The sequence below is a fragment of the Hyla sarda genome, unplaced genomic scaffold (assembly GCF_029499605.1).
Source record: "Hyla sarda isolate aHylSar1 unplaced genomic scaffold, aHylSar1.hap1 scaffold_2484, whole genome shotgun sequence".
Classification (NCBI taxonomy): Eukaryota; Metazoa; Chordata; class Amphibia; order Anura; family Hylidae; genus Hyla; species Hyla sarda.
Window position 1 is genome coordinate 13,173 of NW_026609171.1, and position 25,987 is coordinate 39,159.

General features: G+C 45.7%; 10 non-coding genes and 1 pseudogene across 10 annotated transcripts; all 11 read right to left on the reverse strand.

Moving 5' to 3' along the window:
• Positions 1-1,464: 1,464 nt before the first annotated feature.
• LOC130323448 (U2 spliceosomal RNA) lies at positions 1,465-1,655 on the reverse strand. The gene has a single exon (XR_008868752.1). It is a non-coding gene; the product is annotated as a U2 spliceosomal RNA (small nuclear RNA).
• A 2,088-nt stretch (positions 1,656-3,743) lies between these two features.
• Positions 3,744-3,934, reverse strand: LOC130323449 (U2 spliceosomal RNA). Its single transcript, XR_008868753.1, has one exon. It is a non-coding gene; the product is annotated as a U2 spliceosomal RNA (small nuclear RNA).
• Positions 3,935-6,020: 2,086 nt separating this feature from the next.
• On the reverse strand, positions 6,021-6,211 carry LOC130323450 (U2 spliceosomal RNA). The gene has a single exon (XR_008868754.1). It is a non-coding gene; the product is annotated as a U2 spliceosomal RNA (small nuclear RNA).
• Positions 6,212-8,304: 2,093 nt separating this feature from the next.
• On the reverse strand, positions 8,305-8,504 carry LOC130323460 (U2 spliceosomal RNA). Its single transcript, XR_008868762.1, has one exon. It is a non-coding gene; the product is annotated as a U2 spliceosomal RNA (small nuclear RNA).
• A 3,619-nt stretch (positions 8,505-12,123) lies between these two features.
• Positions 12,124-12,314, reverse strand: LOC130323451 (U2 spliceosomal RNA). The gene has a single exon (XR_008868755.1). It is a non-coding gene; the product is annotated as a U2 spliceosomal RNA (small nuclear RNA).
• A 2,094-nt stretch (positions 12,315-14,408) lies between these two features.
• LOC130323452 (U2 spliceosomal RNA) lies at positions 14,409-14,599 on the reverse strand. The gene has a single exon (XR_008868756.1). It is a non-coding gene; the product is annotated as a U2 spliceosomal RNA (small nuclear RNA).
• Positions 14,600-16,685: 2,086 nt separating this feature from the next.
• On the reverse strand, positions 16,686-16,876 carry LOC130323453 (U2 spliceosomal RNA). The gene has a single exon (XR_008868757.1). It is a non-coding gene; the product is annotated as a U2 spliceosomal RNA (small nuclear RNA).
• A 2,098-nt stretch (positions 16,877-18,974) lies between these two features.
• LOC130323454 (U2 spliceosomal RNA) lies at positions 18,975-19,165 on the reverse strand. The gene has a single exon (XR_008868758.1). It is a non-coding gene; the product is annotated as a U2 spliceosomal RNA (small nuclear RNA).
• A 2,094-nt stretch (positions 19,166-21,259) lies between these two features.
• LOC130323455 (U2 spliceosomal RNA) lies at positions 21,260-21,450 on the reverse strand. The gene has a single exon (XR_008868759.1). It is a non-coding gene; the product is annotated as a U2 spliceosomal RNA (small nuclear RNA).
• A 2,083-nt stretch (positions 21,451-23,533) lies between these two features.
• Positions 23,534-23,724, reverse strand: LOC130323457 (U2 spliceosomal RNA). Its single transcript, XR_008868760.1, has one exon. It is a non-coding gene; the product is annotated as a U2 spliceosomal RNA (small nuclear RNA).
• A 2,085-nt stretch (positions 23,725-25,809) lies between these two features.
• Positions 25,810-25,987, reverse strand: LOC130323459 (U2 spliceosomal RNA; annotated as a pseudogene; the record flags this gene model as incomplete).

The following is a 25,987-nucleotide window of genomic DNA, read 5'->3' on the forward strand; positions in this document are numbered from 1 at the left end:
ACTGTAGTTCTGAGGGTTCAAGATGGATGCAACAATCTCCTGTTGCTTCTATGAAGGCCGTAATAGACGACATCACCAAACAGCTCCATAGTCACATACACAGCAAAGGAGAGATGTTGTTTACACCTAGTGATGTCAGTGGTATTGAGTGACATCACAGCACAGTGCTAAGGCTCCTGGGCCTGGACACAGCAGCGGCTGCAATATCTCAACGGAGAATACGTTTATATCTATGTGTGTGTGTGCGCATATATATATATATATATATATATATATATATATATATATATATATATTTCTCCGCCGAAATCACTTTTAAACCCATTTCCACCTTTTTTTCCCTTCTCTTCCTCTTACTTTTTTTTCACGTTTTTTTACGTTTTTCTCCTTTTCGCCTCTTTTCTGGGCGTATTATTCTTCTTTTTCTTCTTTTTTTTCGTCTAATGCATACCCCATCAGTGCAGCAATGCTTATTCAATACCGCCAGCAGATGGAGACACTGGGGGATAATTTTCTAAGGATTTATACTGATTTTTCCTGTCTGAATTTGTCGCACAGAAAGTTGCAGGCCAAATATGTGTGACATTTCTGCGACTTTAGCTTCTAGAGCATTTTTACAACATTATACATAGGTGCTGAATACATAAAAAGCGACTGTTCAGCGACAGACAAGTCGCATCGGCTGAAAGTAGGCCAGAATGTCAGTCCATGTTGGAGCAGGTTTAGATACAGTCTAAAGCATAGATCTCAAAGTCTGTGCACAGAATTTAGCAAGGGCCTCGCACCTTCTGATGCATCAGGTAGGTGCACAATAGCATAGCCTAACCCTCTGTACTTTGGTCTATATTGATGCGGGACATAGACAGCCAGCTGATGACCAATCCATTAGTGCAATGGATGGCTGGAAGCATTTGTCTTTGCCTTTGCAATACCACAGAAGCAATGCATGGTCAATGTACAGCAATGACACACCTGTGTGAACAGCCAGGAGACCCCCCCCCATGTTATGTTACATAGTTACATAGTTAGTACGGTCGAAAAAAGACATATGTCCATCACGTTCAACCAGGGAATTAAGGGGTAGGGGTGTGGCGCGATATTGGGGAAGGGATGAGATTTTATATTTCTTCATAAGCATTAATCTTATTTTGTCAATTAGGAACATTCAGCACCCACCCGCTATCAAGGCAGCTGCCTATCATGTCATGCCCTACCTGCACAGGTGTGCTGGCTACTCAAATGATCCAATTAAGGAGGCCATTTAGTCAGCAGCAGCAGAAGTCCTGTGCCTGGACGCTCCAACAGGGGCCAGACACAAGCAGAAGCAGAAGCAGCAGAAGCAGCAGCAGCACCACCTTTTGTTTTTTGGCTGCAGCAGCAGCAAGGCCCACAGGGCTGGCTAGCTGGCTAGCCAGCAAGCAGGTAGCAATGAAAGTAGGAATCTTTCTTTTTAACCCTGTAAGGGGGTGGTGCACTGTACCCGAAGATACTGCCATATCGGGTCAATGCATAGGGCGACGGAAGCAAGCTTCGAAATCGGCCCCCGTTCTCAAAAATCCATTTAATATATGGTCCCCAGATAGGGGACGTATCAGATATTAAACTGATAAGAACAGATACTACACTTGATCTTAGCCAAAAGGCCGAGAAGCGATAACCGTGAAAGGGGCGGGCCCAACAAGGTCCCCTTCATGGGCACTATCACTGCTTGCTGTCAGGGAGGCTGCCAGACAATTTTCCATGCACACTCTGGGCTGGGGGGCAGTCAACCACCAGTACACACAGCAGAACCTAAACCCATACCATTATTGCTAAGCAGCAAGACAGGGGCCCATTGCACTCCCACGGGGCCTTTTTAAATGCAATCCATAACCCGGATTTGCCAGGAACCCTTCTTACTCCTCCTACTTGCATGTGACACTGGGCTTAGGATCTGCATAGGAAACACACACACAAGCACACACCTACCTTTGTTGCCTGCAGATGCCTCCTTGGCTGTCCCCAAACGGTATCAAACCAACACCCACGGGAAGCTGTAAGCATAGAGGACATGCCTGCACCCCATTGGACTTACCTGTGTGGGTTAAATCCGGGTTATTTGACAACCTATGGCGGTGATGGTTCTGCTCAGGCAGAGCAGTGCTGATGCTCCTCATAAAGCTGTCGCTGCTGTGAAGGTTCTAGGTGACATCACAAATCCCTTTGGTTACATACACAACAAAGCTGGGTTGTTGTTGTTTACACTCTGCAAGGCCTGTGGAAGTGAGTGACATCATAGCACTGTAGTTCTGAGGGTTCAAGATGGATGCAACAATCTCCTGTTGCTTCTATGAAGGCCGTAATAGACGACATCACCAAACAGCTCCATAGTCACATACACAGCAAAGGAGAGATGTTGTTTACACCTAGTGATGTCAGTGGTATTGAGTGACATCACAGCACAGTGCTAAGGCTCCTGGGCCTGGACACAGCAGCGGCTGCAATATCTCAACGGAGAATACGTTTATATCTATGTGTGTGTGTGCGCATATATATATATATATATATATATATATATATATATATATATATATATTTCTCCGCCGAAATCACTTTTAAACCCATTTCCACCTTTTTTTCCCTTCTCTTCCTCTTACTTTTTTTTCACGTTTTTTTACGTTTTTCTCCTTTTCGCCTCTTTTCTGGGCGTATTATTCTTCTTTTTCTTCTTTTTTTTCGTCTAATGCATACCCCATCAGTGCAGCAATGCTTATTCAATACCGCCAGCAGATGGAGACACTGGGGGATAATTTTCTAAGGATTTATACTGATTTTTCCTGTCTGAATTTGTCGCACAGAAAGTTGCAGGCCAAATATGTGTGACATTTCTGCGACTTTAGCTTCTAGAGCATTTTTACAACATTATACATAGGTGCTGAATACATAAAAAGCGACTGTTCAGCGACAGACAAGTCGCATCGGCTGAAAGTAGGCCAGAATGTCAGTCCATGTTGGAGCAGGTTTAGATACAGTCTAAAGCATAGATCTCAAAGTCTGTGCACAGAATTTAGCAAGGGCCTCGCACCTTCTGATGCATCAGGTAGGTGCACAATAGCATAGCCTAACCCTCTGTACTTTGGTCTATATTGATGCGGGACATAGACAGCCAGCTGATGACCAATCCATTAGTGCAATGGATGGCTGGAAGCATTTGTCTTTGCCTTTGCAATACCACAGAAGCAATGCATGGTCAATGTACAGCAATGACACACCTGTGTGAACAGCCAGGAGACCCCCCCCCATGTTATGTTACATAGTTACATAGTTAGTACGGTCGAAAAAAGACATATGTCCATCACGTTCAACCAGGGAATTAAGGGGTAGGGGTGTGGCGCGATATTGGGGAAGGGATGAGATTTTATATTTCTTCATAAGCATTAATCTTATTTTGTCAATTAGGAACATTCAGCACCCACCCGCTATCAAGGCAGCTGCCTATCATGTCATGCCCTACCTGCACAGGTGTGCTGGCTACTCAAATGATCCAATTAAGGAGGCCATTTAGTCAGCAGCAGCAGAAGTCCTGTGCCTGGACGCTCCAACAGGGGCCAGACACAAGCAGAAGCAGAAGCAGCAGAAGCAGCAGCAGCACCACCTTTTGTTTTTTGGCTGCAGCAGCAGCAAGGCCCACAGGGCTGGCTAGCTGGCTAGCCAGCAAGCAGGTAGCAATGAAAGTAGGAATCTTTCTTTTTAACCCTGTAAGGGGGTGGTGCACTGTACCCGAAGATACTGCCATATCGGGTCAATGCATAGGGCGACGGAAGCAAGCTTCGAAATCGGCCCCCGTTCTCAAAAATCCATTTAATATATGGTCCCCAGATAGGGGACGTATCAGATATTAAACTGATAAGAACAGATACTACACTTGATCTTAGCCAAAAGGCCGAGAAGCGATAACCGTGAAAGGGGCGGGCCCAACAAGGTCCCCTTCATGGGCACTATCACTGCTTGCTGTCAGGGAGGCTGCCAGACAATTTTCCATGCACACTCTGGGCTGGGGGGCAGTCAACCACCAGTACACACAGCAGAACCTAAACCCATACCATTATTGCTAAGCAGCAAGACAGGGGCCCATTGCACTCCCACGGGGCCTTTTTAAATGCAATCCATAACCCGGATTTGCCAGGAACCCTTCTTACTCCTCCTACTTGCATGTGACACTGGGCTTAGGATCTGCATAGGAAACACACACACAAGCACACACCTACCTTTGTTGCCTGCAGATGCCTCCTTGGCTGTCCCCAAACGGTATCAAACCAACACCCACGGGAAGCTGTAAGCATAGAGGACATGCCTGCACCCCATTGGACTTACCTGTGTGGGTTAAATCCGGGTTATTTGACAACCTATGGCGGTGATGGTTCTGCTCAGGCAGAGCAGTGCTGATGCTCCTCATAAAGCTGTCGCTGCTGTGAAGGTTCTAGGTGACATCACAAATCCCTTTGGTTACATACACAACAAAGCTGGGTTGTTGTTGTTTACACTCTGCAAGGCCTGTGGAAGTGAGTGACATCATAGCACTGTAGTTCTGAGGGTTCAAGATGGATGCAACAATCTCCTGTTGCTTCTATGAAGGCCGTAATAGACGACATCACCAAACAGCTCCATAGTCACATACACAGCAAAGGAGAGATGTTGTTTACACCTAGTGATGTCAGTGGTATTGAGTGACATCACAGCACAGTGCTAAGGCTCCTGGGCCTGGACACAGCAGCGGCTGCAATATCTCAACGGAGAATACGTTTATATCTATGTGTGTGTGTGCGCATATATATATATATATATATATATATATATATATATATATATATATTTCTCCGCCGAAATCACTTTTAAACCCATTTCCACCTTTTTTTCCCTTCTCTTCCTCTTACTTTTTTTTCACGTTTTTTTACGTTTTTCTCCTTTTCGCCTCTTTTCTGGGCGTATTATTCTTCTTTTTCTTCTTTTTTTTCGTCTAATGCATACCCCATCAGTGCAGCAATGCTTATTCAATACCGCCAGCAGATGGAGACACTGGGGGATAATTTTCTAAGGATTTATACTGATTTTTCCTGTCTGAATTTGTCGCACAGAAAGTTGCAGGCCAAATATGTGTGACATTTCTGCGACTTTAGCTTCTAGAGCATTTTTACAACATTATACATAGGTGCTGAATACATAAAAAGCGACTGTTCAGCGACAGACAAGTCGCATCGGCTGAAAGTAGGCCAGAATGTCAGTCCATGTTGGAGCAGGTTTAGATACAGTCTAAAGCATAGATCTCAAAGTCTGTGCACAGAATTTAGCAAGGGCCTCGCACCTTCTGATGCCTCAGGTAGGTGCACAATAGCATAGCCTAACCCTCTGTACTTTGGTCTATATTGATGCGGGACATAGACAGCCAGCTGATGACCAATCCATTAGTGCAATGGATGGCTGGAAGCATTTGTCTTTGCCTTTGCAATACCACAGAAGCAATGCATGGTCAATGTACAGCAATGACACACCTGTGTGAACAGCCAGGAGACCCCCCCCCATGTTATGTTACATAGTTACATAGTTAGTACGGTCGAAAAAAGACATATGTCCATCACGTTCAACCAGGGAATTAAGGGGTAGGGGTGTGGCGCGATATTGGGGAAGGGATGAGATTTTATATTTCTTCATAAGCATTAATCTTATTTTGTCAATTAGGAACATTCAGCACCCACCCGCTATCAAGGCAGCTGCCTATCATGTCATGCCCTACCTGCACAGGTGTGCTGGCTACTCAAATGATCCAATTAAGGAGGCCATTTAGTCAGCAGCAGCAGAAGTCCTGTGCCTGGACGCTCCAACAGGGGCCAGACACAAGCAGAAGCAGAAGCAGCAGAAGCAGCAGCAGCACCACCTTTTGTTTTTTGGCTGCAGCAGCAGCAAGGCCCACAGGGCTGGCTAGCTGGCTAGCCAGCAAGCAGGTAGCAATGAAAGTAGGAATCTTTCTTTTTAACCCTGTAAGGGGGTGGTGCACTGTACCCGAAGATACTGCCATATCGGGTCAATGCATAGGGCGACGGAAGCAAGCTTCGAAATCGGCCCCCGTTCTCAAAAATCCATTTAATATATGGTCCCCAGATAGGGGACGTATCAGATATTAAACTGATAAGAACAGATACTACACTTGATCTTAGCCAAAAGGCCGAGAAGCGATAACCGTGAAAGGGGCGGGCCCAACAAGGTCCCCTTCATGGGCACTATCACTGCTTGCTGTCAGGGAGGCTGCCAGACAATTTTCCATGCACACTCTGGGCTGGGGGGCAGTCAACCACCAGTACACACAGCAGAACCTAAACCCATACCATTATTGCTAAGCAGCAAGACAGGGGCCCATTGCACTCCCACGGGGCCTTTTTAAATGCAATCCATAACCCGGATTTGCCAGGAACCCTTCTTACTCCTCCTACTTGCATGTGACACTGGGCTTAGGATCTGCATAGGAAACACACACACAAGCACACACCTACCTTTGTTGCCTGCAGATGCCTCCTTGGCTGTCCCCAAACGGTATCAAACCAACACCCACGGGAAGCTGTAAGCATAGAGGACATGCCTGCACCCCATTGGACTTACCTGTGTGGGTTAAATCCGGGTTATTTGACAACCTATGGCGGTGATGGTTCTGCTCAGGCAGAGCAGTGCTGATGCTCCTCATAAAGCTGTCGCTGCTGTGAAGGTTCTAGGTGACATCACAAATCCCTTTGGTTACATACACAACAAAGCTGGGTTGTTGTTGTTTACACTCTGCAAGGCCTGTGGAAGTGAGTGACATCATAGCACTGTAGTTCTGAGGGTTCAAGATGGATGCAACAATCTCCTGTTGCTTCTATGAAGGCCGTAATAGACGACATCACCAAACAGCTCCATAGTCACATACACAGCAAAGGAGAGATGTTGTTTACACCTAGTGATGTCAGTGGTATTGAGTGACATCACAGCACAGTGCTAAGGCTCCTGGGCCTGGACACAGCAGCGGCTGCAATATCTCAACGGAGAATACGTTTATATCTATGTGTGTGTGTGCGCATATATATATATATATATATATATATATATATATATATATATATATATATTTCTCCGCCGAAATCACTTTTAAACCCATTTCCACCTTTTTTTCCCTTCTCTTCCTCTTACTTTTTTTTCACGTTTTTTTACGTTTTTCTCCTTTTCGCCTCTTTTCTGGGCGTATTATTCTTCTTTTTCTTCTTTTTTTTCGTCTAATGCATACCCCATCAGTGCAGCAATGCTTATTCAATACCGCCAGCAGATGGAGACACTGGGGGATAATTTTCTAAGGATTTATACTGATTTTTCCTGTCTGAATTTGTCGCACAGAAAGTTGCAGGCCAAATATGTGTGACATTTCTGCGACTTTAGCTTCTAGAGCATTTTTACAACATTATACATAGGTGCTGAATACATAAAAAGCGACTGTTCAGCGACAGACAAGTCGCATCGGCTGAAAGTAGGCCAGAATGTCAGTCCATGTTGGAGCAGGTTTAGATACAGTCTAAAGCATAGATCTCAAAGTCTGTGCACAGAATTTAGCAAGGGCCTCACACCTTCTGATGCATCAGGTAGGTGCACAATAGCATAGCCTAACCCTCTGTACTTTGGTCTATATTGATGCGGGACATAGACAGCCAGCTGATGACCAATCCATTAGTGCAATGGATGGCTGGAAGCATTTGTCTTTGCCTTTGCAATACCACAGAAGCAATGCATGGTCAATGTACAGCAATGACACACCTGTGTGAACAGCCAGGAGACCCCCCCCCCCCATGTTATGTTACATAGTTACATAGTTAGTACGGTCGAAAAAAGACATATGTCCATCACGTTCAACCAGGGAATTAAGGGGTAGGGGTGTGGCGCGATATTGGGGAAGGGATGAGATTTTATATTTCTTCATAAGCATTAATCTTATTTTGTCAATTAGGAACATTCAGCACCCACCCGCTATCAAGGCAGCTGCCTATCATGTCATGCCCTACCTGCACAGGTGTGCTGGCTACTCAAATGATCCAATTAAGGAGGCCATTTAGTCAGCAGCAGCAGAAGTCCTGTGCCTGGACGCTCCAACAGGGGCCAGACACAAGCAGAAGCAGAAGCAGCAGAAGCAGCAGCAGCACCACCTTTTGTTTTTTGGCTGCAGCAGCAGCAAGGCCCACAGGGCTGGCTAGCTGGCTAGCCAGCAAGCAGGTAGCAATGAAAGTAGGAATCTTTCTTTTTAACCCTGTAAGGGGGTGGTGCACTGTACCCGAAGATACTGCCATATCGGGTCAATGCATAGGGCGACGGAAGCAAGCTTCGAAATCGGCCCCCGTTCTCAAAAATCCATTTAATATATGGTCCCCAGATAGGGGACGTATCAGATATTAAACTGATAAGAACAGATTTTTTTTTTTATTAGCCCTCAGAACTCACTCAGAGTTCCAAGATCTTATTTGGAACTCAATTTTGTGTTCATCATCAGGTAACATGTTTTTATTTCTTTTCTTAAACACTAATGAAACAAAATAGAACATTTAAAAACAAAATAAGAAACAACATAAAATAGCAAAACCAAACATTACTTTCTAATTAAGCAAAACCAAATTAGAAGGTCATCCCCTTCCTCCATGCAAACACCATTAGAAAGTCTATCAGTCCTCGACTGATATTGCCATTTGCTATATCTTTCTTAACTTGAGACGCTAACCAGCCTGGAATTTTATACGTTTCAACAAAACGGTTCATGTCTGCCTTGAAAGAAAAATAGACTTTATCCCGAGCTTCTTCCTCCCGGTTCTTCAAGCCTATCTTTAGATCCATCATATCTTTGTCAAACGTTTTTCTTTCTGCTTCCGACAAATTTTCCAACAAACCACCAAGCACACCAAAATACTGCACTGGCACATACACTTCCTCCTCTCTCTTCTTCTTCTGCTCTGTAGGTCTTCTAGTTGGAACCTGCTCCACTTCTGGTTCTTTCACTTCAGCTGGTTCCTCTCTGCTTCTTTTTACAGCTTCCTTTTTCTCTGAATTTTTCTCAGACTTTTTCTTAGGACACGAGCCAAGCAGATGGCCCTCCTCACCACACAGATGGCATTTCCTTTTCTTTTGACAATTTTCCACGTCGTGACCCTCCTCTTGACACTTGAAACACCACAAAAACGTGCAATCCTCCTTTCTGTGACCGTACTGTTTACATTTGCGGCAAAAATCTTGCATGCCAGAAAAATACAGATCCCCGTTCACAGAACCAATTTTAAACCGTCCTGGGGGGATCACTAACTTGCCATCTGCCATTTTAAATTTCACATGGAACCTCCACTTGGTGGTCCATAGTCCATATTGATTAAATACCTTTCCTTTAGGCAGAACACTGTCACAGAATCGAGACAAAAAGGTAACGATATCCTCCTCCGAAGTATATGGGCTATACATCCTTATAGTCACCAATCGTTCTCTACGTGGGAAATGTGGAACTATCTCCACCCCTTCCAAAACCGGACATACCTTCTTTTGCTGCAATATGTTCCAAAATGACTCATAGTCCTCTTCAGAAGCCAGCACCACGTCGTAGTATCCACTTCTGGGAAACTCAAGCATGGATAGGATTTGCTCCCTCTTGACTTCCAGCAACTTAAACAGCACTTCTTCCACGACAAAGACAAGGCCTCTTTCCTTCTTCCGGACATCGAGCAGGGAAATACGAACTCCATTCCGAAGTCTCGCAAAAGGCGGCACGCCTTCCGAAGAAAAACCGCAATCTTCCTCCATGTCCATGATGTCCAGACACCTCCCCCACCGAAGTAGGTAGGTGGGGATCGCCTCCCGTTGTCTGGGGACTAAGCCGGCTCCCTGATAGCAGCAGGGGGGTGAAGTCCCTCCGTTAAGAAGGACGATCCCCCCAGGCAAAGGAGCCGGGTACCCCAGACACCCTCTGGCCAGACCAAGTGAGCAGAACTACACTTGATCTTAGCCAAAAGGCCGAGAAGCGATAACCGTGAAAGGGGCGGGCCCAACAAGGTCCCCTTCATGGGCACTATCACTGCTTGCTGTCAGGGAGGCTGCCAGACAATTTTCCATGCACACTCTGGGCTGGGGGGCAGTCAACCACCAGTACACACAGCAGAACCTAAACCCATACCATTATTGCTAAGCAGCAAGACAGGGGCCCATTGCACTCCCACGGGGCCTTTTTAAATGCAATCCATAACCCGGATTTGCCAGGAACCCTTCTTACTCCTCCTACTTGCATGTGACACTGGGCTTAGGATCTGCATAGGAAACACACACACAAGCACACACCTACCTTTGTTGCCTGCAGATGCCTCCTTGGCTGTCCCCAAACGGTATCAAACCAACACCCACGGGAAGCTGTAAGCATAGAGGACATGCCTGCACCCCATTGGACTTACCTGTGTGGGTTAAATCCGGGTTATTTGACAACCTATGGCGGTGATGGTTCTGCTCAGGCAGAGCAGTGCTGATGCTCCTCATAAAGCTGTCGCTGCTGTGAAGGTTCTAGGTGACATCACAAATCCCTTTGGTTACATACACAACAAAGCTGGGTTGTTGTTGTTTACACTCTGCAAGGCCTGTGGAAGTGAGTGACATCATAGCACTGTAGTTCTGAGGGTTCAAGATGGATGCAACAATCTCCTGTTGCTTCTATGAAGGCCGTAATAGACGACATCACCAAACAGCTCCATAGTCACATACACAGCAAAGGAGAGATGTTGTTTACACCTAGTGATGTCAGTGGTATTGAGTGACATCACAGCACAGTGCTAAGGCTCCTGGGCCTGGACACAGCAGCGGCTGCAATATCTCAACGGAGAATACGTTTATATCTATGTGTGTGTGTGCGCATATATATATATATATATATATATATATATATATATTTCTCCGCCGAAATCACTTTTAAACCCATTTCCACCTTTTTTTCCCTTCTCTTCCTCTTACTTTTTTTTCACGTTTTTTTACGTTTTTCTCCTTTTCGCCTCTTTTCTGGGCGTATTATTCTTCTTTTTCTTCTTTTTTTTCGTCTAATGCATACCCCATCAGTGCAGCAATGCTTATTCAATACCGCCAGCAGATGGAGACACTGGGGGATAATTTTCTAAGGATTTATACTGATTTTTCCTGTCTGAATTTGTCGCACAGAAAGTTGCAGGCCAAATATGTGTGACATTTCTGCGACTTTAGCTTCTAGAGCATTTTTACAACATTATACATAGGTGCTGAATACATAAAAAGCGACTGTTCAGCGACAGACAAGTCGCATCGGCTGAAAGTAGGCCAGAATGTCAGTCCATGTTGGAGCAGGTTTAGATACAGTCTAAAGCATAGATCTCAAAGTCTGTGCACAGAATTTAGCAAGGGCCTCGCACCTTCTGATGCATCAGGTAGGTGCACAATAGCATAGCCTAACCCTCTGTACTTTGGTCTATATTGATGCGGGACATAGACAGCCAGCTGATGACCAATCCATTAGTGCAATGGATGGCTGGAAGCATTTGTCTTTGCCTTTGCAATACCACAGAAGCAATGCATGGTCAATGTACAGCAATGACACACCTGTGTGAACAGCCAGGAGACCCCCCCCCATGTTATGTTACATAGTTACATAGTTAGTACGGTCGAAAAAAGACATATGTCCATCACGTTCAACCAGGGAATTAAGGGGTAGGGGTGTGGCGCGATATTGGGGAAGGGATGAGATTTTATATTTCTTCATAAGCATTAATCTTATTTTGTCAATTAGGAACATTCAGCACCCACCCGCTATCAAGGCAGCTGCCTATCATGTCATGCCCTACCTGCACAGGTGTGCTGGCTACTCAAATGATCCAATTAAGGAGGCCATTTAGTCAGCAGCAGCAGAAGTCCTGTGCCTGGACGCTCCAACAGGGGCCAGACACAAGCAGAAGCAGAAGCAGCAGAAGCAGCAGCAGCACCACCTTTTGTTTTTTGGCTGCAGCAGCAGCAAGGCCCACAGGGCTGGCTAGCTGGCTAGCCAGCAAGCAGGTAGCAATGAAAGTAGGAATCTTTCTTTTTAACCCTGTAAGGGGGTGGTGCACTGTACCCGAAGATACTGCCATATCGGGTCAATGCATAGGGCGACGGAAGCAAGCTTCGAAATCGGCCCCCGTTCTCAAAAATCCATTTAATATATGGTCCCCAGATAGGGGACGTATCAGATATTAAACTGATAAGAACAGATACTACACTTGATCTTAGCCAAAAGGCCGAGAAGCGATAACCGTGAAAGGGGCGGGCCCAACAAGGTCCCCTTCATGGGCACTATCACTGCTTGCTGTCAGGGAGGCTGCCAGACAATTTTCCATGCACACTCTGGGCTGGGGGGCAGTCAACCACCAGTACACACAGCAGAACCTAAACCCATACCATTATTGCTAAGCAGCAAGACAGGGGCCCATTGCACTCCCACGGGGCCTTTTTAAATGCAATCCATAACCCGGATTTGCCAGGAACCCTTCTTACTCCTCCTACTTGCATGTGACACTGGGCTTAGGATCTGCATAGGAAACACACACACAAGCACACACCTACCTTTGTTGCCTGCAGATGCCTCCTTGGCTGTCCCCAAACGGTATCAAACCAACACCCACGGGAAGCTGTAAGCATAGAGGACATGCCTGCACCCCATTGGACTTACCTGTGTGGGTTAAATCCGGGTTATTTGACAACCTATGGCGGTGATGGTTCTGCTCAGGCAGAGCAGTGCTGATGCTCCTCATAAAGCTGTCGCTGCTGTGAAGGTTCTAGGTGACATCACAAATCCCTTTGGTTACATACACAACAAAGCTGGGTTGTTGTTGTTTACACTCTGCAAGGCCTGTGGAAGTGAGTGACATCATAGCACTGTAGTTCTGAGGGTTCAAGATGGATGCAACAATCTCCTGTTGCTTCTATGAAGGCCGTAATAGACGACATCACCAAACAGCTCCATAGTCACATACACAGCAAAGGAGAGATGTTGTTTACACCTAGTGATGTCAGTGGTATTGAGTGACATCACAGCACAGTGCTAAGGCTCCTGGGCCTGGACACAGCAGCGGCTGCAATATCTCAACGGAGAATACGTTTATATCTATGTGTGTGTGTGCGCATATATATATATATATATATATATATATATATATATATATATATATATATATATTTCTCCGCCGAAATCACTTTTAAACCCATTTCCACCTTTTTTTCCCTTCTCTTCCTCTTACTTTTTTTTCACGTTTTTTTACGTTTTTCTCCTTTTCGCCTCTTTTCTGGGCGTATTATTCTTCTTTTTCTTCTTTTTTTTCGTCTAATGCATACCCCATCAGTGCAGCAATGCTTATTCAATACCGCCAGCAGATGGAGACACTGGGGGATAATTTTCTAAGGATTTATACTGATTTTTCCTGTCTGAATTTGTCGCACAGAAAGTTGCAGGCCAAATATGTGTGACATTTCTGCGACTTTAGCTTCTAGAGCATTTTTACAACATTATACATAGGTGCTGAATACATAAAAAGCGACTGTTCAGCGACAGACAAGTCGCATCGGCTGAAAGTAGGCCAGAATGTCAGTCCATGTTGGAGCAGGTTTAGATACAGTCTAAAGCATAGATCTCAAAGTCTGTGCACAGAATTTAGCAAGGGCCTCGCACCTTCTGATGCATCAGGTAGGTGCACAATAGCATAGCCTAACCCTCTGTACTTTGGTCTATATTGATGCGGGACATAGACAGCCAGCTGATGACCAATCCATTAGTGCAATGGATGGCTGGAAGCATTTGTCTTTGCCTTTGCAATACCACAGAAGCAATGCATGGTCAATGTACAGCAATGACACACCTGTGTGAACAGCCAGGAGACCCCCCCCCATGTTATGTTACATAGTTACATAGTTAGTACGGTCGAAAAAAGACATATGTCCATCACGTTCAACCAGGGAATTAAGGGGTAGGGGTGTGGCGCGATATTGGGGAAGGGATGAGATTTTATATTTCTTCATAAGCATTAATCTTATTTTGTCAATTAGGAACATTCAGCACCCACCCGCTATCAAGGCAGCTGCCTATCATGTCATGCCCTACCTGCACAGGTGTGCTGGCTACTCAAATGATCCAATTAAGGAGGCCATTTAGTCAGCAGCAGCAGAAGTCCTGTGCCTGGACGCTCCAACAGGGGCCAGACACAAGCAGAAGCAGAAGCAGCAGAAGCAGCAGCAGCACCACCTTTTGTTTTTTGGCTGCAGCAGCAGCAAGGCCCACAGGGCTGGCTAGCTGGCTAGCCAGCAAGCAGGTAGCAATGAAAGTAGGAATCTTTCTTTTTAACCCTGTAAGGGGGTGGTGCACTGTACCCGAAGATACTGCCATATCGGGTCAATGCATAGGGCGACGGAAGCAAGCTTCGAAATCGGCCCCCGTTCTCAAAAATCCATTTAATATATGGTCCCCAGATAGGGGACGTATCAGATATTAAACTGATAAGAACAGATACTACACTTGATCTTAGCCAAAAGGCCGAGAAGCGATAACCGTGAAAGGGGCGGGCCCAACAAGGTCCCCTTCATGGGCACTATCACTGCTTGCTGTCAGGGAGGCTGCCAGACAATTTTCCATGCACACTCTGGGCTGGGGGGCAGTCAACCACCAGTACACACAGCAGAACCTAAACCCATACCATTATTGCTAAGCAGCAAGACAGGGGCCCATTGCACTCCCACGGGGCCTTTTTAAATGCAATCCATAACCCGGATTTGCCAGGAACCCTTCTTACTCCTCCTACTTGCATGTGACACTGGGCTTAGGATCTGCATAGGAAACACACACACAAGCACACACCTACCTTTGTTGCCTGCAGATGCCTCCTTGGCTGTCCCCAAACGGTATCAAACCAACACCCACGGGAAGCTGTAAGCATAGAGGACATGCCTGCACCCCATTGGACTTACCTGTGTGGGTTAAATCCGGGTTATTTGACAACCTATGGCGGTGATGGTTCTGCTCAGGCAGAGCAGTGCTGATGCTCCTCATAAAGCTGTCGCTGCTGTGAAGGTTCTAGGTGACATCACAAATCCCTTTGGTTACATACACAACAAAGCTGGGTTGTTGTTGTTTACACTCTGCAAGGCCTGTGGAAGTGAGTGACATCATAGCACTGTAGTTCTGAGGGTTCAAGATGGATGCAACAATCTCCTGTTGCTTCTATGAAGGCCGTAATAGACGACATCACCAAACAGCTCCATAGTCACATACACAGCAAAGGAGAGATGTTGTTTACACCTAGTGATGTCAGTGGTATTGAGTGACATCACAGCACAGTGCTAAGGCTCCTGGGCCTGGACACAGCAGCGGCTGCAATATCTCAACGGAGAATACGTTTATATCTATGTGTGTGTGTGCGCATATATATATATATATATATATATATATATATATATATATATATATTTCTCCGCCGAAATCACTTTTAAACCCATTTCCACCTTTTTTTCCCTTCTCTTCCTCTTACTTTTTTTTCACGTTTTTTTACGTTTTTCTCCTTTTCGCCTCTTTTCTGGGCGTATTATTCTTCTTTTTCTTCTTTTTTTTCGTCTAATGCATACCCCATCAGTGCAGCAATGCTTATTCAATACCGCCAGCAGATGGAGACACTGGGGGATAATTTTCTAAGGATTTATACTGATTTTTCCTGTCTGAATTTGTCGCACAGAAAGTTGCAGGCCAAATATGTGTGACATTTCTGCGACTTTAGCTTCTAGAGCATTTTTACAACATTATACATAGGTGCTGAATACATAAAAAGCGACTGTTCAGCGACAGACAAGTCGCATCGGCTGAAAGTAGGCCAGAATGTCAGTCCATGTTGGAGCAGGTTTAGATACAGTCTAAAGCATAGATCTCAAAGTCTGTGCACAGAATTTAGCAAGGGCCTCGCACCTTCTGATGCATCAGGTAGGTGCACAATAGCATAGCCTAACCCTCTGTACTTTGGTCTATATTGATGCGGGACATAGACAGCCAGCTGATGACCAATCCATTAGTGCAATGGATGGCTGGAAGCATTTGTCTTTGCCTTTGCAATACCACAGAAGCAATGCATGGTCAATGTACAGCAATGACACACCTGTGTGAACAGCCAGGAGACCCCCCCCCATGTTATGTTACATAGTTACATAGTTAGTACGGTCGAAAAAAGACATATGTCCATCACGTTCAACCAGGGAATTAAGGGGTAGGGGTGTGGCGCGATATTGGGGAAGGGATGAGATTTTATATTTCTTCATAAGCATTAATCTTATTTTGTCAATTAGGAACATTCAGCACCCACCCGCTATCAAGGCAGCTGCCTATCATGTCATGCCCTACCTGCACAGGTGTGCTGGCTACTCAAATGATCCAATTAAGGAGGCCATTTAGTCAGCAGCAGCAGAAGTCCTGTGCCTGGACGCTCCAACAGGGGCCAGACACAAGCAGAAGCAGAAGCAGCAGAAGCAGCAGCAGCACCACCTTTTGTTTTTTGGCTGCAGCAGCAGCAAGGCCCACAGGGCTGGCTAGCTGGCTAGCCAGCAAGCAGGTAGCAATGAAAGTAGGAATCTTTCTTTTTAACCCTGTAAGGGGGTGGTGCACTGTACCCGAAGATACTGCCATATCGGGTCAATGCATAGGGCGACGGAAGCAAGCTTCGAAATCGGCCCCCGTTCTCAAAAATCCATTTAATATATGGTCCCCAGATAGGGGACGTATCAGATATTAAACTGATAAGAACAGATACTACACTTGATCTTAGCCAAAAGGCCGAGAAGCGATAACCGTGAAAGGGGCGGGCCCAACAAGGTCCCCTTCATGGGCACTATCACTGCTTGCTGTCAGGGAGGCTGCCAGACAATTTTCCATGCACACTCTGGGCTGGGGGGCAGTCAACCACCAGTACACACAGCAGAACCTATAAACCCATACCATTATTGCTAAGCAGCAAGACAGGGGCCCATTGCACTCCCACGGGGCCTTTTTAAATGCAATCCATAACCCGGATTTGCCAGGAACCCTTCTTACTCCTCCTACTTGCATGTGACACTGGGCTTAGGATCTGCATAGGAAACACACACACAAGCACACACCTACCTTTGTTGCCTGCAGATGCCTCCTTGGCTGTCCCCAAACGGTATCAAACCAACACCCACGGGAAGCTGTAAGCATAGAGGACATGCCTGCACCCCATTGGACTTACCTGTGTGGGTTAAATCCGGGTTATTTGACAACCTATGGCGGTGATGGTTCTGCTCAGGCAGAGCAGTGCTGATGCTCCTCATAAAGCTGTCGCTGCTGTGAAGGTTCTAGGTGACATCACAAATCCCTTTGGTTACATACACAACAAAGCTGGGTTGTTGTTGTTTACACTCTGCAAGGCCTGTGGAAGTGAGTGACATCATAGCACTGTAGTTCTGAGGGTTCAAGATGGATGCAACAATCTCCTGTTGCTTCTATGAAGGCCGTAATAGACGACATCACCAAACAGCTCCATAGTCACATACACAGCAAAGGAGAGATGTTGTTTACACCTAGTGATGTCAGTGGTATTGAGTGACATCACAGCACAGTGCTAAGGCTCCTGGGCCTGGACACAGCAGCGGCTGCAATATCTCAACGGAGAATACGTTTATATCTATGTGTGTGTGTGCGCATATATATATATATATATATATATATATATATATATATATATATATTTCTCCGCCGAAATCACTTTTAAACCCATTTCCACCTTTTTTTCCCTTCTCTTCCTCTTACTTTTTTTTCACGTTTTTTTACGTTTTTCTCCTTTTCGCCTCTTTTCTGGGCGTATTATTCTTCTTTTTCTTCTTTTTTTTCGTCTAATGCATACCCCATCAGTGCAGCAATGCTTATTCAATACCGCCAGCAGATGGAGACACTGGGGGATAATTTTCTAAGGATTTATACTGATTTTTCCTGTCTGAATTTGTCGCACAGAAAGTTGCAGGCCAAATATGTGTGACATTTCTGCGACTTTAGCTTCTAGAGCATTTTTACAACATTATACATAGGTGCTGAATACATAAAAAGCGACTGTTCAGCGACAGACAAGTCGCATCGGCTGAAAGTAGGCCAGAATGTCAGTCCATGTTGGAGCAGGTTTAGATACAGTCTAAAGCATAGATCTCAAAGTCTGTGCACAGAATTTAGCAAGGGCCTCGCACCTTCTGATGCATCAGGTAGGTGCACAATAGCATAGCCTAACCCTCTGTACTTTGGTCTATATTGATGCGGGACATAGACAGCCAGCTGATGACCAATCCATTAGTGCAATGGATGGCTGGAAGCATTTGTCTTTGCCTTTGCAATACCACAGAAGCAATGCATGGTCAATGTACAGCAATGACACACCTGTGTGAACAGCCAGGAGACCCCCCCCCATGTTGTTACATAGTTACATAGTTAGTACGGTCGAAAAAAGACATATGTCCATCACGTTCAACCAGGGAATTAAGGGGTAGGGGTGTGGCGCGATATTGGGGAAGGGATGAGAGAAGGGATGAGATTTTATATTTCTTCATAAGCATTAATCTTATTTTGTCAATTAGGAACATTCAGCACCCACCCGCTATCAAGGCAGCTGCCTATCATGTCATGCCCTACCTGCACAGGTGTGCTGGCTACTCAAATGATCCAATTAAGGAGGCCATTTAGTCAGCAGCAGCAGAAGTCCTGTGCCTGGACGCTCCAACAGGGGCCAGACACAAGCAGAAGCAGAAGCAGCAGAAGCAGCAGCAGCACCACCTTTTGTTTTTTGGCTGCAGCAGCAGCAAGGCCCACAGGGCTGGCTAGCTGGCTAGCCAGCAAGCAGGTAGCAATGAAAGTAGGAATCTTTCTTTTTAACCCTGTAAGGGGGTGGTGCACTGTACCCGAAGATACTGCCATATCGGGTCAATGCATAGGGCGACGGAAGCAAGCTTCGAAATCGGCCCCCGTTCTCAAAAATCCATTTAATATATGGTCCCCAGATAGGGGACGTATCAGATATTAAACTGATAAGAACAGATACTACACTTGATCTTAGCCAAAAGGCCGAGAAGCGATAACCGTGAAAGGGGCGGGCCCAACAAGGTCCCCTTCATGGGCACTATCACTGCTTGCTGTCAGGGAGGCTGCCAGACAATTTTCCATGCACACTCTGGGCTGGGGGGCAGTCAACCACCAGTACACACAGCAGAACCTAAACCCATACCATTATTGCTAAGCAGCAAGACAGGGGCCCATTGCACTCCCACGGGGCCTTTTTAAATGCAATCCATAACCCGGATTTGCCAGGAACCCTTCTTACTCCTCCTACTTGCATGTGACACTGGGCTTAGGATCTGCATAGGAAACACACACACAAGCACACACCTACCTTTGTTGCCTGCAGATGCCTCCTTGGCTGTCCCCAAACGGTATCAAACCAACACCCACGGGAAGCTGTAAGCATAGAGGACATGCCTGCACCCCATTGGACTTACCTGTGTGGGTTAAATCCGGGTTATTTGACAACCTATGGCGGTGATGGTTCTGCTCAGGCAGAGCAGTGCTGATGCTCCTCATAAAGCTGTCGCTGCTGTGAAGGTTCTAGGTGACATCACAAATCCCTTTGGTTACATACACAACAAAGCTGGGTTGTTGTTGTTTACACTCTGCAAGGCCTGTGGAAGTGAGTGACATCATAGCACTGTAGTTCTGAGGGTTCAAGATGGATGCAACAATCTCCTGTTGCTTCTATGAAGGCCGTAATAGACAACATCACCAAACAGCTCCATAGTCACATACACAGCAAAGGAGAGATGTTGTTTACACCTAGTGATGTCAGTGGTATTGAGTGACATCACAGCACAGTGCTAAGGCTCCTGGGCCTGGACACAGCAGCGGCTGCAATATCTCAACGGAGAATACGTTTATATCTATGTGTGTGTGTGCGCATATATATATATATATATATATATATATATATATATATATATATATATATATATTTCTCCGCCGAAATCACTTTTAAACCCATTTCCACCTTTTTTTCCCTTCTCTTCCTCTTACTTTTTTTTCACGTTTTTTTACGTTTTTCTCCTTTTCGCCTCTTTTCTGGGCGTATTATTCTTCTTTTTCTTCTTTTTTTTCGTCTAATGCATACCCCATCAGTGCAGCAATGCTTATTCAATTCCGCCAGCAGATGGAGACACTGGGGGATAATTTTCTAAGGATTTATACTGATTTTTCCTGTCTGAATTTGTCGCACAGAAAGTTGCAGGCCAAATATGTGTGACATTTCTGCGACTTTAGCTTCTAGAGCATTTTTACAACATTATACATAGGTGCTGAATACATAAAAAGCGACTGTTCAGCGACAGACAAGTCGCATCGGCTGAAAGTAGGCCAGAATGTCAGTCCATGTTGGAGCAGGTTTAGATACAGTCTAAAGCATAGATCTCAAAGTCTGTGCACAGAATTTAGCAAGGGCCTCGCACCTTCTGATGCATCAGGTAGGTGCACAATAGCATAGCCTAACCCTCTGTACTTTGGTCTATATTGATGCGGGACATAGACAGCCAGCTGATGACCAATCCATTAGTGCAATGGATGGCTGGAAGCATTTGTCTTTGCCTTTGCAATACCACAGAAGCAATGCATGGTCAATGTACAGCAATGACACACCTGTGTGAACAGCCAGGAGACCCCCCCCCATGTTATGTTACATAGTTACATAGTTAGTACGGTCGAAAAAAGACATATGTCCATCACGTTCAACCAGGGAATTAAGGGGTAGGGGTGTGGCGCGATATTGGGGAAGGGATGAGATTTTATATTTCTTCATAAGCATTAATCTTATTTTGTCAATTAGGAACATTCAGCACCCACCCGCTATCAAGGCAGCTGCCTATCATGTCATGCCCTACCTGCACAGGTGTGCTGGCTACTCAAATGATCCAATTAAGGAGGCCATTTAGTCAGCAGCAGCAGAAGTCCTGTGCCTGGACGCTCCAACAGGGGCCAGACACAAGCAGAAGCAGAAGCAGCAGAAGCAGCAGCAGCACCACCTTTTGTTTTTTGGCTGCAGCAGCAGCAAGGCCCACAGGGCTGGCTAGCTGGCTAGCCAGCAAACAGGTAGCAATGAAAGTAGGAATCTTTCTTTTTAACCCTGTAAGGGGGTGGTGCACTGTACCCGAAGATACTGCCATATCGGGTCAATGCATAGGGCGACGGAAGCAAGCTTCGAAATCGGCCCCCGTTCTCAAAAATCCATTTAATATATGGTCCCCAGATAGGGGACGTATCAGATATTAAACTGATAAGAACAGATACTACACTTGATCTTAGCCAAAAGGCCGAGAAGCGATAACCGTGAAAGGGGCGGGCCCAACAAGGTCCCCTTCATGGGCACTATCACTGCTTGCTGTCAGGGAGGCTGCCAGACAATTTTCCATGCACACTCTGGGCTGGGGGGCAGTCAACCACCAGTACACACAGCAGAACCTAAACCCATACCATTATTGCTAAGCAGCAAGACAGGGGCCCATTGCACTCCCACGGGGCCTTTTTAAATGCAATCCATAACCCGGATTTGCCAGGAACCCTTCTTACTCCTCCTACTTGCATGTGACACTGGGCTTAGGATCTGCATAGGAAACACACACACAAGCACACACCTACCTTTGTTGCCTGCAGATGCCTCCTTGGCTGTCCCCAAACGGTATCAAACCAACACCCACGGGAAGCTGTAAGCATAGAGGACATGCCTGCACCCCATTGGACTTACCTGTGTGGGTTAAATCCGGGTTATTTGACAACCTATGGCGGTGATGGTTCTGCTCAGGCAGAGCAGTGCTGATGCTCCTCATAAAGCTGTCGCTGCTGTGAAGGTTCTAGGTGACATCACAAATCCCTTTGGTTACATACACAACAAAGCTGGGTTGTTGTTGTTTACACTCTGCAAGGCCTGTGGAAGTGAGTGACATCATAGCACTGTAGTTCTGAGGGTTCAAGATGGATGCAACAATCTCCTGTTGCTTCTATGAAGGCCGTAATAGACGACATCACCAAACAGCTCCATAGTCACATACACAGCAAAGGAGAGATGTTGTTTACACCTAGTGATGTCAGTGGTATTGAGTGACATCACAGCACAGTGCTAAGGCTCCTGGGCCTGGACACAGCAGCGGCTGCAATATCTCAACGGAGAATACGTTTATATCTATGTGTGTGTGTGCGCATATATATATATATATATATATATATATATATATATATATATTTCTCCGCCGAAATCACTTTTAAACCCATTTCCACCTTTTTTTCCCTTCTCTTCCTCTTACTTTTTTTTCACGTTTTTTTACGTTTTTCTCCTTTTCGCCTCTTTTCTGGGCGTATTATTCTTCTTTTTCTTCTTTTTTTTCGTCTAATGCATACCCCATCAGTGCAGCAATGCTTATTCAATACCGCCAGCAGATGGAGACACTGGGGGATAATTTTCTAAGGATTTATACTGATTTTTCCTGTCTGAATTTGTCGCACAGAAAGTTGCAGGCCAAATATGTGTGACATTTCTGCGACTTTAGCTTCTAGAGCATTTTTACAACATTATACATAGGTGCTGAATACATAAAAAGCGACTGTTCAGCGACAGACAAGTCGCATCGGCTGAAAGTAGGCCAGAATGTCAGTCCATGTTGGAGCAGGTTTAGATACAGTCTAAAGCATAGATCTCAAAGTCTGTGCACAGAATTTAGCAAGGGCCTCGCACCTTCTGATGCATCAGGTAGGTGCACAATAGCATAGCCTAACCCTCTGTACTTTGGTCTATATTGATGCGGGACATAGACAGCCAGCTGATGACCAATCCATTAGTGCAATGGATGGCTGGAAGCATTTGTCTTTGCCTTTGCAATACCACAGAAGCAATGCATGGTCAATGTACAGCAATGACACACCTGTGTGAACAGCCAGGAGACCCCCCCCCCATGTTATGTTACATAGTTACATAGTTAGTACGGTCGAAAAAAGACATATGTCCATCACGTTCAACCAGGGAATTAAGGGGTAGGGGTGTGGCGCGATATTGGGGAAGGGATGAGATTTTATATTTCTTCATAAGCATTAATCTTATTTTGTCAATTAGGAACATTCAGCACCCACCCGCTATCAAGGCAGCTGCCTATCATGTCATGCCCTACCTGCACAGGTGTGCTGGCTACTCAAATGATCCAATTAAGGAGGCCATTTAGTCAGCAGCAGCAGAAGTCCTGTGCCTGGACGCTCCAACAGGGGCCAGACACAAGCAGAAGCAGAAGCAGCAGAAGCAGCAGCAGCACCACCTTTTGTTTTTTGGCTGCAGCAGCAGCAAGGCCCACAGGGCTGGCTAGCTGGCTAGCCAGCAAGCAGGTAGCAATGAAAGTAGGAATCTTTCTTTTTAACCCTGTAAGGGGGTGGTGCACTGTACCCGAAGATACTGCCATATCGGGTCAATGCATAGGGCGACGGAAGCAAGCTTCGAAATCGGCCCCCGTTCTCAAAAATCCATTTAATATATGGTCCCCAGATAGGGGACGTATCAGATATTAAACTGATAAGAACAGATACTACACTTGATCTTAGCCAAAAGGCCGAGAAGCGATAACCGTGAAAGGGGCGGGCCCAACAAGGTCCCCTTCATGGGCACTATCACTGCTTGCTGTCAGGGAGGCTGCCAGACAATTTTCCATGCACACTCTGGGCTGGGGGGCAGTCAACCACCAGTACACACAGCAGAACCTAAACCCATACCATTATTGCTAAGCAGCAAGACAGGGGCCCATTGCACTCCCACGGGGCCTTTTTAAATGCAATCCATAACCCGGATTTGCCAGGAACCCTTCTTACTCCTCCTACTTGCATGTGACACTGGGCTTAGGATCTGCATAGGAAACACACACACAAGCACACACCTACCTTTGTTGCCTGCAGATGCCTCCTTGGCTGTCCCCAAACGGTATCAAACCAACACCCACGGGAAGCTGTAAGCATAGAGGACATGCCTGCACCCCATTGGACTTACCTGTGTGGGTTAAATCCGGGTTATTTGACAACCTATGGCGGTGATGGTTCTGCTCAGGCAGAGCAGTGCTGATGCTCCTCATAAAGCTGTCGCTGCTGTGAAGGTTCTAGGTGACATCACAAATCCCTTTGGTTACATACACAACAAAGCTGGGTTGTTGTTGTTTACACTCTGCAAGGCCTGTGGAAGTGAGTGACATCATAGCACTGTAGTTCTGAGGGTTCAAGATGGATGCAACAATCTCCTGTTGCTTCTATGAAGGCCGTAATAGACGACATCACCAAACAGCTCCATAGTCACATACACAGCAAAGGAGAGATGTTGTTTACACCTAGTGATGTCAGTGGTATTGAGTGACATCACAGCACAGTGCTAAGGCTCCTGGGCCTGGACACAGCAGCGGCTGCAATATCTCAACGGAGAATACGTTTATATCTATGTGTGTGTGTGCGCATATATATATATATATATATATATATATATATATATATATATATATTTCTCCGCCGAAATCACTTTTAAACCCATTTCCACCTTTTTTTCCCTTCTCTTCCTCTTACTTTTTTTTCACGTTTTTTTACGTTTTTCTCCTTTTCGCCTCTTTTCTGGGCGTATTATTCTTCTTTTTCTTCTTTTTTTTCGTCTAATGCATACCCCATCAGTGCAGCAATGCTTATTCAATACCGCCAGCAGATGGAGACACTGGGGGATAATTTTCTAAGGATTTATACTGATTTTTCCTGTCTGAATTTGTCGCACAGAAAGTTGCAGGCCAAATATGTGTGACATTTCTGCGACTTTAGCTTCTAGAGCATTTTTACAACATTATACATAGGTGCTGAATACATAAAAAGCGACTGTTCAGCGACAGACAAGTCGCATCGGCTGAAAGTAGGCCAGAATGTCAGTCCATGTTGGAGCAGGTTTAGATACAGTCTAAAGCATAGATCTCAAAGTCTGTGCACAGAATTTAGCAAGGGCCTCGCACCTTCTGATGCATCAGGTAGGTGCACAATAGCATAGCCTAACCCTCTGTACTTTGGTCTATATTGATGCGGGACATAGACAGCCAGCTGATGACCAATCCATTAGTGCAATGGATGGCTGGAAGCATTTGTCTTTGCCTTTGCAATACCACAGAAGCAATGCATGGTCAATGTACAGCAATGACACACCTGTGTGAACAGCCAGGAGACCCCCCCCATGTTATGTTACATAGTTACATAGTTAGTACGGTCGAAAAAAGACATATGTCCATCACGTTCAACCAGGGAATTAAGGGGTAGGGGTGTGGCGCGATATTGGGGAAGGGATGAGATTTTATATTTCTTCATAAGCATTAATCTTATTTTGTCAATTAGGAACATTCAGCACCCACCCGCTATCAAGGCAGCTGCCTATCATGTCATGCCCTACCTGCACAGGTGTGCTGGCTACTCAAATGATCCAATTAAGGAGGCCATTTAGTCAGCAGCAGCAGAAGTCCTGTGCCTGGACGCTCCAACAGGGGCCAGACACAAGCAGAAGCAGAAGCAGCAGAAGCAGCAGCAGCACCACCTTTTGTTTTTTGGCTGCAGCAGCAGCAAGGCCCACAGGGCTGGCTAGCTGGCTAGCCAGCAAGCAGGTAGCAATGAAAGTAGGAATCTTTCTTTTTAACCCTGTAAGGGGGTGGTGCACTGTACCCGAAGATACTGCCATATCGGGTCAATGCATAGGGCGACGGAAGCAAGCTTCGAAATCGGCCCCCGTTCTCAAAAATCCATTTAATATATGGTCCCCAGATAGGGGACGTATCAGATATTAAACTGATAAGAACAGATACTACACTTGATCTTAGCCAAAAG